The 17,469-nt window shown below is 41.7% G+C and overlaps 1 protein-coding gene and 1 pseudogene across 21 annotated transcripts in view; one reads left to right on the top strand and one right to left on the bottom strand.

Annotated features, from left to right (window-relative positions):
- The window catches only part of AMBRA1 (autophagy and beclin 1 regulator 1), a 197,095-nt gene that overhangs the window by 125,604 nt on the left and 54,022 nt on the right, over positions 1-17,469 (bottom strand). The window lies entirely within an intron of this gene.
- On the top strand, positions 2,337-11,802 carry LOC118627735 (annotated as a pseudogene).

The raw sequence follows: 17,469 nt of genomic DNA on the forward strand, positions 1-17,469 counted from the left end.
ACTGAGCCACACTGGCTGGGCTGAAACCTCTTAAAAGGCCTTGTCCCAAATCACCTTGTATTGCAGTTACTTGTGTTTTATCTCTGCTACCGGACTATAAGCTACATGAAAGCAGAAACTAGGTCCACGTCATCTTTTTATCTCTATTAAAATTCACATCCTAATTAACATAATAGAAAACCAGTAAATATCTAAGAGAATAAATCAGCAGGCCCATGTAGATTTGGAAGATCTGATTGCCCCTAATTTACCCCATGACTTTCAAAGGTTGCCAGATGTCCAAAAATCACTAAAATCCCTGAAGGAACAAGGTTTTCAGAAACTGCTTACATCACCCTCCATCCCTTTGGTCACTTAAGCCACTCAGGTTAAAGTGCAGGCATGGCTGTCCTGATAAATGCAGCATAGCCTTGTCCCTGGGAAGCTTATTAAATCATAAAATCAAAGGCTGGCTACTTGCTTGGGAAGCTACCACTGATATTCCTGGACAGTGTATTGCCAAAAGGGACCTCACAGGAGAGAGAAGGCAATGTTTTCAGGAGGACAAAGGGGCAGGAGGCCAAAGAAACCAGGATGCACTCTTGCCTTTTTCATTTCTGAATCCCGCTCTGCAAGTTCCAGATCTCTTCCTTGGAGCATGCCTGGGCTGGGAGATGACAAGCCCTTATTCTTTATAAAAAATAATTGTGTGTTCTGAAACGACACTTCTATTATGATTTCCAAATTGACATCTCTGCTTTAAAGCGGAGGCATCAGAGCCTCCCCATTTCACACACTGGCAATTATCGTTTAAGTTATCCAATGATAGGCACTCATTTGATCACTGCAGGGCCCCCCCTCAGTTTCTAGGGGTGCACTTATAGAGCATGATGCAGTTGCCAGTAGAGCGTGGCAGGCAATTCCTGCCCCTTGCTGTGGGGTAGACAAAGGCAAGGTATCACTCCTTATAGGCTAGCCTCAGGAAAAAAATAGACACGCTACAGAAAGAACTCACAGCATACATTGAGTGGATCGGCCTTATTTTACTATCATCAAGCATAAATAATTCATGGGACTCAAAACAAAGCGTTACATCAGAAAAGCTTTAAAATATCTTTACAAAACATCAATGTATCCCTCTGTGTAATAAGCCATAGATGGTAAAACATCAGAGCACAACATAATCACAGATACCAAAAGGGAAGAAGCTGGAAACAGAATTCTTATGTGGTGTGCAAAGTCTTGCCTGAAAAGTCAGCCAGATCCCTCTGGGAACATCTAACTCTCTGCTGTTGGATGGGTGGTTATTTTTAATACAATTGTAAAATGATTCGTTGGTAGTATGCTTAGCTTTTTTATATCTTCAACAACTGCATTATAATTATGAAAATTCCATGTATAATAAAAACTCACTTTTGTCAAAATCCGAACTCAAAGCTCCAAGGTGATCTATATGAACATGTTTACTCTATCTCCGAAGTCATTTTCTCTGGGAGAACTGGGCATTCTGCTTATAGACCACAGACTTTTTTTTTTCAACTAGCAATTTAGATCAGTCTTTTCACCAAAGGTTGAATAAGAGCATATCAATGATAGTTCTGGTACTCACAAGCAGAAGCTGTGATATACAGGTTTAGATTTTAATTAAGAGGTGGTGCATCCTGAACACTTGCCCCTTCCCCAATAAAGAAGATATTTACAGAATTCAATAATCCTGAACTCTCAGGTAATTTTATTCACAATAGACAATTCCAAAAAAGTCTATCTCTAGACCAACTAATTCTACAAAGAATATGATAGTAGAATCATTTACTGCTCAATAAGCAAATCTGTACATTCTTCTTAGATTATTTTTCACATTCATGTTCCTGGCGTATAATTTTAAAAAACCTCAACCAAGGACTTGCTCTTAGTGACAGGCTACTGACCCTGGTATACTGCACACTATATAATATAAATCAAAACCTTAGAGCCAACACCAGGAGGGCAAAGAGTAAATGAAGCCTTACAAGAATGAGGAAAAAGGAATGCACAGTAGGATGGGGCATTTATTTATTTATTTTATCCTCATCCGAGGACATTTTTGCATTTATCTTCAGATAGAGCAGGAGGGACAAAGGGAGGAAGAGAGAGAGAGAGAGAGAGAAACATCAATGTGAGAGAGACACATCAAGTGGCTGCCACCCACACAACCCCAACCAGGGCCGGGGACAAACTGCAACCAAGGTACATGCCCTTAGCCGGAACCCAACCCAGGACTCTCTGGTCCACGGGTCGACACTCTAACCACTGAGCCAAACTGATCAGGGCAGATGGGGCATTTATTAACAGAGGCAAAAAAGCAGCCTTCCTGGCTCATGTCTGTTCAAGTAATGAAGTTTCTGAAGTCTACAGAAATAGATAAGAGGATGAAGATTCTAGGTGAGAGGGACACCAAACAATCCACTACTAGTCCTCGAGCTAAGACAAAGCTCAGTACACTCACTTTCCTTTTTTTTTTCCCTTATTGATTTTAGAGAGAGGAAGTGAAGAGGGAGAGAGAGATACAAACATCGATGACAGAGAACATCGACTGGCCACCTCCTGCATGCCCCACACTGGAGATCGGGCCCATTACCTGGGCATATGTCCTGAGAGGGAATCAAACCAGCGACCTCTTAGTGCATGGGGTCGACGCTCAACCACTGAGCCACACCGGCCGGACCACTCACTTTTCTTACACCCTGATTTTATTCTGAACTGCTTCTCTTAGTGACATTTGGTTTTTACTACTTCACGTCTGGGGGTACACTACTTGCCCTTTTTTCACCCTGATCCTGACTTCAGCAACCTTCTTAATTCCTTTTGGACTCAGCATTTGACTTCAATGGAATAATTTCTCCACCAATTCCTTCTGTCTAGACAACATGAAATTGTCATAAATGACACCTAAAGTACAATTAGTAGAGAAACTGCAATTTCCACTCTCCTCCCCCATTCCCCAAAAGAATCATTCCCCCAAATAATCACACATTAACATCCTCCAGTACGTCAATCAATACCACCCTGAAGATTAACTCTGTGGAGCCCAGAAGCTATTTAATTCTCAGCTTGCTAAATATTTATATACCCCCCCCATTATAATCAGAAAGTAAATTGCCTTCTTTTCACTAGCACTAAAGTTACAATCTCAGAGATCTAATACCTGTGTAAAAAGTCCTTACAGTCCAGCTGGTGTGGCTCAGTGGTTGAGCGTCAACCCATGCACCAAGAGGTCACCGGTTTGATTCCCAGTCAGGACACATGCCCAGGCTGTGGGCCCGATCCCCAGTGGGGGGCATGCAGGAGGCGGCCAATCGATGTTTCTCTCTCTCTCTCCCTCTCACTTCCTCTCTCTCTAAAATCAATAATGGAAAAAAAAAATTTTAAAGACCTTACAAATACTACTTCATGCAGCTGCATTAGATTTAGGGGATTCATAGACAAAAGCAAAACAACAAGGCAAAAAGAGGAAAGAGGCAATGGGAGAAAGGCATGACTCAAGACCATCAGAACCTGGCTGTACTATTATAAGTATTATAAGAATAAGATGGTTTAAAGACACTGCCAATTCCTTGTGAGATGTAATATTAAAGAAACAGCAACATCAAAGGACAGCAAATTATGAAATAGATTATCAGTGATTTTCAATGAAAGGGGGTTTCCCCAGGGGATATACAGCAATGTCTGGAGACATTTTTGGTTGTTGCAACTGGGTGGAGGAAGTGCACTGGTATCTAGTAAGTACAGGCCAGGGACACTGCTAAACCTCCTACAATGCATAGGAAAGGCTCCCACAATAAAGATTTATTCAGCCCCAAATGTTAAAAGTACTGCTATTGAGAAACCCTCTGAAAATATCTTAATGGTCTGTGCCTAACCAAGAGAAACTCTGAATAACTAATATATGAAGCAAGTCAGTGCTTCAGCTTTAAAATTAGATTGCAATTTAAATTTATCACCTGGCCCTGGCTGGTTTGGCTCAGTGGTAGAGCATCAGCCCGCGGACCAATGAGTTGCAGGTTCACTTCTGGCCAAGGACATGTACCTCGGTTGCGGTTTGTCCCTGGCCCTGGTCAGTTCGTGCAGAAGGCAACCAATTGATGTGCCCCCCCCCCCACATCGATGTTTCTCTTCCTCTCCCTTTCTCTCTCTCCCTCCCACTCTATCTGAAGATAAATAGAAAAATATCCTCGGGTGAGGATTAAAAAATAAAATAAAATTCATTCATTCATTCATCACCGGTGTCACTAGCTGTATGACCTGGGCAAGTTCACTAACCTGAGCGTCCAATTTTAAGAAGAAATCCCTATCTCACAAGGTTGTTATGATTAAGTAAGAACATGTTCAATATAGTAGCCAGCACACAGTCCAATCAATAGTGGTTATTTTTTCCTCCCTTGGGTTACAACTTCCAAAGTGTCTACAGGGAGCATGATGCACTCTGGCAACCCAAGTCACTATGCCTAAAAAGGTGGTTTCTTAGAAAGACACATGTTGAAGGATGAGTGCTGTTGAGACAGACCAATGAGCCAGGGCAAGTGGAATAGGGAAACTGAGACAGATAGCTGTATAACCTGGCAGAGCAATTTACAGCAGATAGAGAAGGTCGGTCACCTCCCTAGAGATAACATCTAGGCCTCAATTATATTTCAGCTGCAGGCTCAGAAAAAGCAGCAAAACCAGGTGATTATACCAGGACCAGCTTCAATGACAAATGCCCCCCCACACACACACTGACACTGACCAATCAGTGGAGACTACCACCCTGAAAGAGCACACCTGGAAAATATGAATATTCTGCTGAAACCCTCCCCTGAGACCTCCCCAAAGATTCCAGCCTGCAAGAGAGAAATAAAGCCTCAAGACAAAGGACTCAGCCCATGCTCTCCTATGGGGAGCAGTCCCCGCTCTCCTCTTTCCCTTCTTCTTCTTCCCCCACAGGCATGTATTTCCTAAACTCTAAAGGACCTCATGAGGCTCGCAACCTGGGGAGCAATAGGCGGCGGCAGCTGTCGCAGGATAATCTCCTGAACCTGCCCCCAAAACCCCCTTTTCTCTGACTCCAGAAAGGTAAGGCAGCTCAGCCTAGGCTCTCCTATTGCTTCTTCTATGCTAAATCCTTCTTTGTTTTACTGTCCCCAGCTTTAATAAATATTCCCTCATAGTTGCTTGGACTCATGTTGTGAAATTTTCCCTGCACGAACTCAAGAACCCACACTAAGGGTTGGCCCTGGGCAGACCCGCTCAGGGCCATGTCCCCTGTCTGGTAACACTGTAAAGGCATAAACATGGGTATCTAAGCCCTAAGAATCACATGAGCCTCACCCAAATAAACCAACAAGAGCAGTCAGTCATCCATCTACCAATCTGTCTGTTGATCTATCCAACCACTGACTCAAGCCACAAATATTTACAGAGTGCCTACTTTTGGATATATGTTAGTATTTAAATTGATATGGTACCTGTAGTAGCTAGTCTCCGAGGACGGACCCCAAAGAACCATACTTCTTGGTATTCTGGCCCGTGTGTGGTTCCCTCCCAAAATTACTCTATACCAGTCTGTTATCTGCATTAACCAAGAGAATGTGACAAGCTGTGCCAGTTCTGGGCCTTATCCATTTCTTTCCCCTTGGAACTGTCACTTTTATAAGCACTAAACTGCTATGTAAAAAGTCTACTGGAGCCCTGGCCAGCTTGGCCCAGTGGTTAGAGCGTCGGCCTGCAGACCAGAGAGACCCGGGTTTGGTTCCCTCTAAGGGCACATACCTCGGTTGCAGTTTGTCCCTGGCCCCGGTTGGGGTTGTGTGGATGGCAACCAGTTGATGTCTCTCTCTCACAACGATGTTTCTCTCTCTCTCTCTTCCTCCCTCTTTCCCTCCTGCTCTATCCGAAGATAAATTCAAAAATGCCCTCGGGTGAGGATTAAAATAAAATAAAGCAAATTAAAAAAAGTCTACTGGAGAAGCCACTTGAAGAGAGGAGTCTCTGAGACTACATTGCAAGGGAGAAAGGCCTAGCTGTCCCAATTGAGCCTCCAGATGACTCTACAGAAACCCCCAAGCTAAACCAGCAGAACTTCCCAACTGAGTCCAGTCTATCCAAAGAACAATGAAAGATAATAAAACTGTTATTTTAAGTCACTAAGTTTTATTGCATGGTTTGTTATATACATCAATAAAGAAAATAGTTCCTGATCTTATTGAACTTTCAAGCTGGTGACAATAGTAGCACTAGAACTAACTAAATCCATGAAGTTGGTTTACAAGCCTAAAGTAATCATATCTGTACTCAAAGGAACCTTGGTCACCAAAGCAAAACAGCAAACAAGACTTTTGGAAACAGACCTTTAACAATAAAACTCAGTGCCGATTTTCTCAAAGTGTCCATCCAAAGCATGAGATCTTGGTATTGGCCAGGAGGGTCGATGTGAATTTAGAAAGACTTGCTACTCTTTCCTCTCTATCCCATTCAGGCACTCCATTTTTCTAAAACACTTCTGCCCCGTATGGCTCCCTCTCAATGCAGAACGTAGTCACAAAATTTAGGAAATTAAAGATATTTGTGCTCCCTCCCTTATCAATATGCAGGACCAGTTTTTCTGCACAAATCACTACAAGAGAGTACAGGAAAAATAAAGACAATATCCCATTCCTTTGTTATGGACCAAACTACTTTTGTATTATTTCATTTTCTAAAATAGAACCTCCTGGTGTATGCAGTAAGTGACTAATGAAAGTAATCTGTACCAGCCCTACCTCAACAGCCATTTGTTATTCTCCCTTTACAAGACTTTACATTTTTATGTACTTGGTTTACTCCAATTTTACATGGTGAAATTTCACAGATATCCCATGAAGATTGACAACCAAAATCAGATACTAACAAAAAAGAAAATAATAACCTGCAAGGAATAAATATGCCATGGCAAAAGGAGAGGTTTTTTGGTGTGTGTTTGTTTCTGTTTTTGTTATTGTTTTTGGCGGGGGGGGGGGGGGGGGGGCATGGGTGGTGTGCAGAGTAATAATGGAAAAAGGGAGAAAAGACTTCAGCACCTAAACTTGTAAAAGCAGCTAGTGTTTAATTAATTTAATCTCCACAGCCTGGCTAGTGTGGCTCAGTGGACTGGACATCGTCCCATGGACTGAGAGGTCTCGGTTCGATTCCTGGTCAGGGCACATACCTGGTTGCAGGTTCAATAACTGGCCTTGGTCAGGGTCATGTGGAAGGCAACCAATTGATGTGTCTCTCTCACATCAGTATTTTTCTCTCTCCCTCCCTTTCACTCTCTCTGAAAACCAATGGGAAAATATCCTCAGGTGAGGATTAATAAAAAAAATGTAAATCCTCACCCCAGTATATGTTTATTGACTTTACAGAGAGAGGAAGAGAGAGAAAAGGATGAAGAGAGGGAGGGTGAAAGGGAGAGAGAGAGAGGGAGAAAGAGAGAAAAACATCAATGTGGGAGAGAAACATCTGCCCCCTGCACTCGCCCCAACCAGAGATCAAAATCACAACTCAGGCATGTGCCCCAACCAAGAACCAAACCCCTAATCCTTTGGTGCATAACATGATGCTCCAACCAACTGAGCCACCAGGCCAGGCCCTCATATACAATTTAACAGTCGAGAAAGATGAGGTTTAGAGAGGCTACTTAACCCGCCCAAAGTTACACAAAAGAGCCAGAATTTATTTATTTATTTATTTATTTATTTATTTATTTATTTATTTATTTATTTCCTCACCCAAGGACATTTTTTCCATTTTTTGTTCAGATAGAGCGGAAGGGAGACAGGAAAAGAGAGAGAGAGAGAAAGAGAGAGAGAGAGAGAGAGAGAGAAACATCGACGCGAAAGGGACACACCAAGTGGCTGCCACCCACACGACCAACCAGGGCCGGGGACAAACTGCAACCGAGGTACGTGCCATTAGCAGGAACTGAACCCGGGTCTCTCTGGACCACAGGCCAATGCCCTAACCGCTGAGCCAAACCAGCTAGGGCAAGAGCCAAAATTTAAATCTAGTGTTGTTCAACCAAATCTTTCTTTCAAAATACATTATAAAAAAAGAGAAGGAAGGGAACCTAAGGAGACCATGAGAGTTAAAGCAACATTGGATCACATAAGATAGGAGCAAGAGGAAAAATAAAAGGTGATGGATAGAGGTGAATATCTGAAATAAATAAAGAACTCATACTACTCAACACCAAAATCCAAACAATCCAATTAAAAAATGGGCAGAGGACTGGAATAGACACTTCTCCAAAGGGGACATACAGATGGCCAATTGACGTGTGAAAAGATGCTCAGTGTCACTAACCATCAGAGAAATGCAAATTAAAACCAGTGAGGCCCTGGCCGGTTTGGCTCAGCGGTTGGAGCGTCGGCCTGCGGTACACAGAGACCCGGGTTCGGCTCTCGCTAAGGGCGCATACCTCGGTTGCAGTTTGTCCCCGGCCCTGGTTGGTCGTGCGGGTGGCAGCCACTCAATGTGTCCCTTCACATCGATGTTTCTCTCTCTCTCTCTTCCTCTCTCTCCCTCCCGCTCTATCTGAACAAAAAATGGAAAAATGTCCTCGGATGAGGATAAAAAAAATAAAAATAAAAAAAAATAAAACCACAGTGAGATATCACCTCACACCTGTCAGAATGGCTTTCATCAATAAGTCAACAAACAAGTATTGGTGAGGATGTGGGGAAAAGGGAAACCTCATGTACTGTTGGTGCAAATGCAGATGGGTGTAGCCACTATGGAAAAGAGTATGGAGGTTCCTCAAAAAATTAAAAATGGAACTACCATATGACCCAGCGATTCCACTTCTGGGTGTATATCCAAAGAAACACAAAACACTAACTTGAAAAAATTCTAAGTTTACTGCAGCATTATTTACTATTGCCAAGATACGAAAGCAACCCAAGTGCCCATCAATAGATGAGTAGATAAAGAAGCTGTGGTACATCTATGCAATGGAATATTACTCAGCCATTAAAAAGAATAAAATCTTACCATTTGCAACAGCATGGATGGACCTAGAGCAGGGATTTTCAACCGATGTGCCACAAGAATTTTTAAAACATGAAATACCTGACTATTTAGTCAGAATCACTGACCTCTTTTCCCTTAGTCTGTCAAATAAAAAAATGGCAACAGCCAACATAACAATAGCTGTACAATATGAATGCCCTGTCCTGAACCATAAATATATAGGTCATATAATACAATTGCATCTTATTGGTTATGTCAGATGATAAGGCTGTGTCCGATTGGTTAATTCTTGGTACCAGAAATCTTTATATACAAGTATAGGCACCAGATTTTTTTTTTTTAATCCTCACCTGAGGACATTTTTGCATTTATCTTCAGATACAGCGGGAGGGAGAGAGGGAGGAATAGAGAGATACATCAACATGAGAGACACACATTGAGTGGTTGCCATCCACACGACCCCTGGGGCCGGGGACAAACTGAGGTACGTGCCCCTAGCGGGAACGAACCTGGGACTCTCTAGTCCGAATGCTGACGCTCTAACCGCTGAGCCAAACAAGCCAGGGCGAGGCACCTGATTATTTAAAAAGTCACTTTGGTCTGGCCAGTGTTCAGTGGTTGAGCATCGACCCTTGCACCAAAAAGTCACCGGTCCAATTCCTGGTTAAGACACATGCACAGCCTGTGGGCCTGATCCCCGGGGCGGGGGGGGGGGGGGGGGGGGGAGGACGACGACATAAAGGAGGCAGCCAATCGATGTTCTCTTTCATCGATGCTTCTGTCTCTCCCTCTCCCTTCCTCTCTCTCTAAAATCAATAAAGGGAAAAAAATTTTTTAAAAAGACTTTGGCCCATCTGGGTGGTTCAGCTGCTTGAGCGTCACACCTGATACCAAAAAGGTTACAAGTTCGATCTCTAGTCAGGGCATGTGTGGGAGGTAGCCAATTGATGTTTCTTTCTTTCTTTTTAAATTAATTAATTTATTTTTGTTACAGATGTTTCTTTTTCCCCCCACTGATTCCCCCCTCATCCTCCCTCCCCGTCCTGTCCCCAGCTTTGTTGTCCATGTCCATTGTTCATGCATACATGCATATAAGTTCTGTGGTTTATTTCTCCCCCACCACCCCCTCTTCTGGGGATTGTCAGCCTGTACCCCACTTCCATGTCTGGGACTAACCCTTTCCTCAGACTGTTATGTTCATTATATTCCACAAATAAGTGAGATCATATGATACTTGTCTTTCTCTGTTTGGCTTGTTTTGCTTAGGATGATACTTTCCAGGTCCTTCCATGTCATCTCAAAGGATAAGAGATCTTTCTTTCTTACATGGAGTACTGTGCACAGTACTCCATTGTGTATATGTACCACAGCTTTTTTATCCATTCGTCTACTGATGGACACTTGGGCTGTTTCCAGATCTTAGCTATTATAAATTGTGCTACTACGAACATGGGGGTACATATATTCTTTCTCCGGACCGCAGGCCGACGCTCTAACCGCTGAGCCAAACTGGCCAGGGCCATATATTCTTTCTTTTTTTTTTTTTTTATCCTCACCCGAGGACATTTTTCGATATTTTGTTCAGATAGAGTGAGAGGGGGAAAGAGAGAGAGAGAAACATCGACGTGAAAGTGACACATCGAGTGGTTGCCACCCACACGACCCAACCAGGGCCGGGGACAAACTGCAACCAAGGTACGTGCCCTTAGTGGGAACCGAACCCGGGTCTCTCCGGACCGCAGGCCAACACTCCAACCGCTGAGCCAAACCGGCCAGGGCCATATATTCTTTCTGATTGGTGTTTCATGCTTCTTATTCCTAGAAGTGGGATCACTGGGTCAAATGGCAGTTCACACTGATGTTTCTTTCTCTCTCTTGTAGAAAAGGTAATAAAGCTCTTACAATCAAAATACCATTACAAAAAAAGAGGTTGAAATCATTTGTGACAAAGTTCAAGTTAAACTTAACAAAGAATGTTTTCATGCATTACTGATCTAATGACTTCACACCATGAAGAAGCAACTCAAGAAACAAAGGGTGGTGCAGCCAATAGAAAATTGGCTGAAGAATGTTATTTTCTGCGGAAATGTACACATTTACAGCATATGACTCTAACAGAAGATGTCAAAGCCATGCTCACTAAACTTCAAAAGGAGGTCTGCCTTTTATTTATTTATTTTTTTATTTTTTATTTTTTTTAATCCTCACCAGAGGATATTTTTCCATTTTTTGTACAGATAGAGTGGGAGGGAGAGAGAGGAAGGGAGAGAGAGAGAGAGAGAAACATCGACGTGAAGGGACACATCGAGTGGCTGCCACCCGCATGACCAACCAGGGCCGGGGACAAACTGCAACCGAAGTACGTGCCCTTAGCGGGAACCGAACCCGGGTCTCTCCGGACCGCAGGCCGACGCTCTAACCGCTGAGCCAAACTGGCCAGGGCAGGTCTGCCTTTTATTAACAAATGGAGACAGACAGACCCAGAAGGAGAAGAGCGAGGTTTCTGCCTGGAAGTACTATTTTGATGCTACTGTTGTAGGTGGAGAACAGAAAGAAGAGAAACCAGCACCTTCCATAGTTTAGTACTGCTATTATCTCCTCAGAGTACAGCCTGGGGACTGTGTGATGGTTGGTGACACACTAGAAACCGATATACAGGAAGCCTCAATGCAGAGCTGTAAACAACAGTCTGGATAAATAAAAATGGAATACTGCCAATGAAGTCATCCATCACTCATGCCACATTATATAATTTCTTCTGAGCTAGAGTTATCTGCTCTCTTATAAAGTATAGACTGCAAAGTCAGTATGTCAGCTTAAAGCAAATAAAATTGTATGGTTATGTATTTTACAGAACTTGAACTAAGAAAAGTTAAGGCATTCCATATACTATGACCCAGTTCTAAGAATTTTACTTATGCTTTAATAGCCAACCAACTTTGAATGGTCCTTATATCTAGAAATCTAGAATAAATGAATACAAGTTACTTTTAGTAGTGTGATTGAGAAAATTTGAAGAAATGTATTATTTGTTATTAAAAATAGCCCTGGCCAGTTTGGCTCAGTGGTTGGAGCATCAGCCTGCGGTCCCGAGACCCGGGTTCGGTTCCCTCTAAGGGCATGTACCTTGGCTGCAGTTTGTCCCCGGCCCTGGTTGGGTCATGCAGGTGGCAGCCACTCTATGTGTCCCTTTCACACTTATGTTTCTCTCTCTTCCTCTCTCTCCCTCCCACTCTATCTGAACAAAAAAATGGAAAAATGTCCTCGGGTGAGGGGGAAAAATATATATATATTATATATATATGTATATATATAATCTGTGACTTGAGGTTCTATAAATTTGTTTTATTTTTAACATCTTGGGTCGAAGAAGATACCAAGTGGGATAATTTATTCATGGTGCACAAATACAGGTTTTATGTACTGGCTTAAAAATAGATTATTTTAACAGAAAAAGACATTTTAAAATATATGTTATAGCCCGGCCGGCGTGGCTCAGTGGTTGAGCGTCGACCCATGCACAAAGAGGCTGCCAGTTCGATTCCTAGTCAGGGCACAAGCCCAGGTTGTGGGCCAAATCCCCAGTGGGGGGCATTCAGGAGGCGGCTAATTAATGCGCTCTCTCTCATAGATGTTTCTGTCTCTCTCTCTCCCTCTCCCTTCCTTTCTCTCTAAAATCAGTAAAAAAAAAAAAAATTTAAAAATAGAAATAAAATAAATAAATAAATAAAAGCAGCATGTGGTGATCCTTTTCCATGACATTATCATATCTTTCCAGAGTGAGTTTGTAGTTTCCTGTTAGTCTTTACCTCTTATGGAAGTATTTTTACTATTTTTTCCCAGGCACACAATAGAGTTGAAGGGACTAGACTATCTTGATGAAGATAATTGCAAGCCACAAAAAGTCAGTTTCCTTTTGTGGATACGAAAGGATTACAGCTAACTGCTTGGTATAGCCTAACCAGACACCCTCACCCTCACCCCCACCTAATCTCTACTGACTGAATAGTTTCACTCATATAATGAAAACTAATAGAAAACTAGGTTTTGCTACGAACCATTTGCAGGGTGCCATTTTAATATTTGACTGGATCTTCTTGGTGTTACTATCTGCCTTAAGTCTCCTGTTGGGAACTATATTATTGTTTCACAAATTTCTGTATCCAATTCAGGGTTCACTTTGAGCTTACTAATTAATGACTCCACTGCAAAGCATCTTGCAACCAGAAAATTTTCTCTAGATAGTCTCATGATTTCACCAACTTAGAGTAAAATGGTAATTAAAGAAACAAGAAATAATGACTTGGTTTGTTTTTTGGAAGGTTTTTGTTTGTTTGTTTGTTAAACTGTTATATAAAAAACTACCAATGTAGCCCAACTGGTGTGGCTCAGTGGTTGACAGTCAACCTATGCACCAAGAGGTTACCGGTTCTATTCCCAGTCAGGGCACATGCCCTGGTTGAGGGCTCAATCCCCAGTGGAGGCGTCCAGAAGGCGGCCTCTCTCATCAATGTTTTTATCTCTCTCTCCCTCTCCTTCTAAAATCAATAAAGAAAAAAATATTTTAAAAATATTACCAATGTAAAGTATTAGACTCTGTTAGGATTTGTATGACTTTTTCAAGTATCCTATGATTCTAGATTATGCTTTTCCATGAACCTATTTCTTTAGCCAATTATTTCCTGTCTACTACCAAGAACAGAATTTTCTGCCATTGTACAAAAACCCTGTTGTGTTTACTTGTCTTGATTTTTAAAAATGTGACTGTGCCACTGACTGTCGCAGGATGCTGTTGCTATAAAGCTGAACATCTGTGAACAGAGTATGTTTGTGTGTTGTTCCAGGTATGGTGCCTATGTGACCTCAATTATACTTTAGCTATTTAAAAATTGTTAAGTTGCAGGATCTTGACAGAAAAATAATTATGCGCACAATTTCTCTAATAGACGTGTGATACTGAGGGCTTGTCCTTTCAACTACCCCGAAGATAGATGTAGGAAGCATCACATGCATTATGCTAACTGGAAAAGATTCATCACTTGTAGATCACAGTGGCAGATCTCAACAAGATAGCTCCTAGGAGGTTAAGTGAGCAGTTCTTCAACAAAGTGATCTGGGGGGGGGGGGGGGGGGTGAAAAATGAAATAATTAAGTTTCCTTGTCTTTACAGTCTATATTCTATACAGTGTAGTAATGCAATATTACTTTTCATTTACATCTGCGCTTAGGGAAGGACTCTGTGGTTTTCTACCTTCTGAGTGAAATATTACAAAAGATATTAAGGAATCTTGGGATAGACCTATGATTTTATTAATGGTTTTGTTTTAGAATATTATTCCTTAAAATTAAAAATGGAGGCAAAAGAAAAATCAAAATGGGTTACAATCGCCTTGAGAACAAAGAAAGGAAAAGATAAAAGCCATTTTGCTGAGGTAAAGCGATCCAAGGACACAGCAGAGAGATAGAGGAAAACTGAGAAATGTATGTGTAGGGGAAGAAAAAATTAAGAGACAAAAAACATGGACACGCATACCCTCTAATGCAGCAAAGGAAAAGGGCACAATGTTAACAAGCTGCAGTTCTCTTTCTATGACAAGGCCATACTTTCAGCCTTTGATTCCTTTATTATTACAATTTCCTACTCCTGCTCCAACTTGGTTTTTAATTTTCTGGTAGGTGACACCCAAATCAAGTAGCTTTTTCACTGGAACCCACTCCTCTGTCCAAGGCACTCTGCTCACAGGGAGAGGTGCAAGCAGTCTTCTCCAAGATTTTATTTTACACAGTCCATCATTAAAGGAAGGTTGCTTTCATACTGCATATCCTGACATAATAGAGATCTGCTCAGTAAAGTGTGCCCCAGCCAGTAAAAAGCTTGGCACCTCCAACTTTCCCTCTTTGGAAACAGAGGAGGAGTTTATTAATTGTTGCTATTAAAAGTCAGGCAGCTTCTCAGGTAAGGGGGTTGTCAGCATGTCAGCCTCCAGCAGCATCAGGGGAGCCCCTTGTGGATGAATTAGGCAGGATGCAGTGGGTACAGGAGAGGGTACTGCAATATCCAGTGTCTCCCCCTGGTGGAACCAAATGATAAGGGACTTAGGAGGTACTTGCCTACACATAACCATCAATCAATACATTTTGCTTGAACTAATGGAATGATAACCAACACAAAATTGGAATTAAGTAGGAAAACATAACGTGTAAAGTCAGCCCAGCGCAGACTAAGGCACAAAGAAAGTCCATGCCTTGAGTAAAGGGGTAACAACTACTCAACTCCTACTGATTGTTATCATGTGGGAGTGCAAGCCAGATCCTTTCAATTTTTTTCAATAGAATCCAGAAATCTGTATATATATGGGAAAAAACGGAAATTTTTAGAAATATTATGAGGACCAAACAAACATACCAACCTGAGGTTATTTTGCAATCTCTTGGCTAATGTAACAGGCCCACACACTAAAGTCAAATTTGTGCATATGAACACATTTTCAGGAGTGCTTCCAAGACTGGGTTCTCCCTCTACCCATAAATATATAAGAAATCCAAGAGGATAAAGAGAAGCTACCTGCACAGCACTAAGGGGCTGGGACCAATTACAATAAGCAAAATATATTATGCAAACAAAATTCCACACACCTGGTATTATTGTCTTAGCAAAACCTCCAACACACCCCTTTAGAGCACTACTCTGAATAAGTACAATAGAGAGGGCAATCTGAAGAGGGAAGAATGAGTATATGGCAAATTGCTCCCAATGTATTTGCAGCACACATGTAGGTCCCACTGTAGTCCCTGTAGCACTCCAACATTGAGCTGACAGAGCGATTACATCTTTTCAAGTTCTCAGTGTGTATACAAAGCACACAGCCTGCTCTACATCATCCTTAGAGAAAAGGATGATGGGGAATGATTTACATCAGCTTAACAGGCGTTAATTTGACCTGTAGTAGAGGAAGGGCTGCCTGTCAAGCATACTGCTTTGGAGGACCTGGAGGCACACATCCTCCCCAACTTGTAAACAATTCCCAAGACACATACAGAGCAAGGCTGGAAAACCTTGCCTCAGGGCAGATAGCATAGAAAACAAGGAACTCTTTATGCACTTATGCCTGCTCTTAACTATCAAAATAATCTTAAAGAGCCAATACTTAGGACATAAGGTCCAAAGTAGAGGGACAGGAGCCCCCTACCCAGCTCTTCTGGACCCTCATTATCATAATGCCTTCTATTACTATAGCACCTGACTCTTCCAAATCACGTTCACATAAAGCAGAGACTGGTAAACCACTGCCTGTCAGCCAAATCTGGCCGGCTGCCTGTTTTTGCACAGCCCACGAGCTAAGAATGGTTTTTATATTTTAAAATAGCTAAAAAACATCAAAAGTAGACTATTTAATGACATGTGAAAATAGCATGTGTCCATAAATAAAGTTTTATTGGAATACAGCCATACTCATTCACTTACATATTGTCTATGGCTGCTTTCACGCTACAATGGCAAAAGTTCAGCAGTTGCAACCGAGACTATATATAGCCTACAGTATTTACTATATTGTCCTTCACAGAAAAAAATTTCCAACTCTTGATAGAGAGGATATAACTGGGGATTACACAAAATTCAAAAAGGCTCAAGTTGGGTAGGTGAGCCGTAAAGGTGAAAAAAGTTAACCACAATGGTATCTCTCTCTTCCACCCTATCCTTAGCCTCATAATGCCAAAGAGAGAAATGGGTTTTCTAACTACCCCTGAAGACAAGTAAATATCTAAATATTACTGCCTTATCATGGGGCAAGAGATACCTGGATTCCCCTAATCACTTAACAAGACCCAGAAGACTATGTGGCCCAAAGTCAGTAAGCAGAGAATGTCATAGATGGAACCAAAGCTGTTAAGAAAAGTACATGAACACCTCCAGGTGGCAGATAGTCAGAATTAATCAAACAGAAGTCCTTCTCAATCTTGAAGAACACATTCCAGAAAAACTCAGTGCTAGTAGAATTTACTACAGAGAATCTTAAAATTTTATGAGAGAAGAAAAAGAAAATCCCAATCTATGAAATTATGAATACCTATAAAATTATGTTCACTAAAATAAACAGGAAATAAAAAACGTCATTTTACACATCTTAAATTAGAAATAATGAATACTATGCAATTAACTTTAATTTATCATTAACAATGTTCATAATCTTTAGCCCCAGCAACTGTACCTCTAAAAATTCATCCTCTTGCCCATCAATGTGGCTCAGTGATTGAACATCATCCCATGCACCAAGAGACCGGTTAGATTCCCTGTCAGGGCACATGCCCGGGCTGTGGGCTTAGATCCCCAGTAGGGGGCATGCAACAGGCAGCCAACTGATGTTTCTCTCATTAATATGTCTCTCTCTCTCTCTCCCTTCCTTTCTATCTAAATACCAATAAAAACATATAAAAAATTTTTTAATTCATCCTCTCTAGAAACACCTGCACAAGTACACAAAGATG

The sequence above is a fragment of the Molossus molossus genome, unplaced genomic scaffold (assembly GCF_014108415.1).
Source record: "Molossus molossus isolate mMolMol1 unplaced genomic scaffold, mMolMol1.p scaffold_m16_p_13, whole genome shotgun sequence".
Classification (NCBI taxonomy): Eukaryota; Metazoa; Chordata; class Mammalia; order Chiroptera; family Molossidae; genus Molossus; species Molossus molossus.